The 1,775-nt window shown below is 40.0% G+C and overlaps 1 non-coding gene across 1 annotated transcript; it reads left to right on the top strand.

Moving 5' to 3' along the window:
• Window positions 1-336: 336 nt before the first annotated feature.
• trnaf-gaa (transfer RNA phenylalanine (anticodon GAA)) lies at window positions 337-409 on the top strand. Its single transcript has one exon. It is a non-coding gene; the product is annotated as a tRNA-Phe (tRNA).
• Window positions 410-1,775: the final 1,366 nt, after the last annotated feature.

Here is a 1,775-nt window from a genome sequence, read left to right as displayed (position 1 = left end):
GTATGCTACACCTGTCAGCTGGATGGATTATCTTGGAGAAAGGAGAAATGCTCACTAACAGGGATGTAAACCAATTTGTCCACAAAATTCGAGAGAAATAAGCTTTTTGTGCATATGGAAATGTTGTATTTATTTTTTATTCCAGCTCGTGAAACATGAGCCCAACACTTTACATGTTGCGGTTTATTTTTGTTTAGTGTATATTACGAAGTGTCCTTCCTTGCCCTGAAGTTGACGACCAAGTTATTGTTGGAGTTTGAGCAGCACCATGTGGCCACTCCCGATATTGTATATTTGACCAGTTAATATACTTACTGATGTTTTATCTATTAGAGTGCCGAAATAGCTCAGTTGGGAGAGCGTTAGACTGAAGATCTAAAGGTCCCTGGTTCGATCCCGGGTTTCGGCAGCAGAACGGTGTTAACCATTTTCCACGCTGTTTCTCTGAAACCTCGGGTGTACTTCAGGTCATATGATTTTGAGCACAGGTTTTTCATTTAGACCTACTTCAAGAATCTAGCCTATTATCAGCTAATGGTACAAATGTTGCTAGGAATTTTAAATAATCCTATTAAATTACATGTAATTAATCAAGTAGTAATTCCCTTGTAAATTCTGTAGTCAATAAAGCACCCTCAAAATATGATGTTACACAATTTCACCAGGGTTGACATATTAATTTATTGTTGCACATTATATTTACAGTGCCTTCAGAAAGTATTCAGACCCCTTGACTTTTTACACATTTTGTAACATTTTTGTAAAATGGATTAAATAAATGATCATCCTCATCAATCTACACACAATATCCCAAAATGACAAAGTAAAAACGTATTTTTAGGATTTAGCAGTTGAATTAAAAATAAAAACAGAAAAACCTTATTTACATAAGTACATTTGCTATGAGACTCGCTGTTGAGCTCAGGGGCATCATGTTTCCATTGGTCATCCTTGAGTTGTTTCTATAAGTTGATTAGAGTCTACCTGTGGTAAATTCAATGGATTTGAAATTATTTGAAAAGCGACACACCTTTCTATATATTAGGTCCCACAGTTGACAGTGCATGTTAGAGCAAGAACCAAGCCATGCCGTCGAAGGAATTGAACGCAGAGCTCCAAGACAGGCTGTTGTAGAGGCACAGATCTGGTGAAGGGTATTAAAAAAATTTCTGCAGCATTGAAGGTCCACAAGAACACAATAGCCAAATTCCCTTGCCCCTAAAATCACAAAATTCCAGGCCTGGTCCTTCTATCTCAACCCAGTTTTATTTATAAGGCCATAGAGTACCACAGTATGAGTCATAATACCCATAAAACCTAGTGGTCAAACGGGGAAATGGTTCCTATCATTCTTCCACCCTTACAACAACAACAACAACAAATCCCAAAGGGGATGTTAGAAACACTTTTTAAAAAGGGCTATGTTTTGAGTGGGCTTACCCTTAACCTGATATGGTTAGCTGATTTTCGATCGGGTTCAAGTCCGGGCCTCTGGCTGGGCCACTTCAGAGACCTGATCTGAAGCCCCTCCTGCTTTGTCTTGGCTGTGTGCTTAGGGTTGTTGTCCTGTTGGAAGGTTGAACCTTCCCCCCAGTGTGATGTCCTGAGCACTCTGGAGTAGGTTTTCATCAAGGATCTCTCTCTGTACTTTGCTCCGTTCATCTTTGCCTCAATCCAAACTAGTCTCCCAGTCTCTGCCACGGAAAAAAGTCACCACAGCATGATGCTGCCACCACCATGCTTCATCATAGAGATTGTACCACGGTTTCCGCCAG

The sequence above is a fragment of the Oncorhynchus kisutch genome, linkage group LG1 (genome assembly GCF_002021735.2).
Source record: "Oncorhynchus kisutch isolate 150728-3 linkage group LG1, Okis_V2, whole genome shotgun sequence".
NCBI classification, from domain to species: domain Eukaryota; kingdom Metazoa; phylum Chordata; class Actinopteri; order Salmoniformes; family Salmonidae; genus Oncorhynchus; species Oncorhynchus kisutch.
Note: the sequence above shows the minus strand (reverse complement) of the source record. Positions and strands in the feature narration are given on the sequence as shown.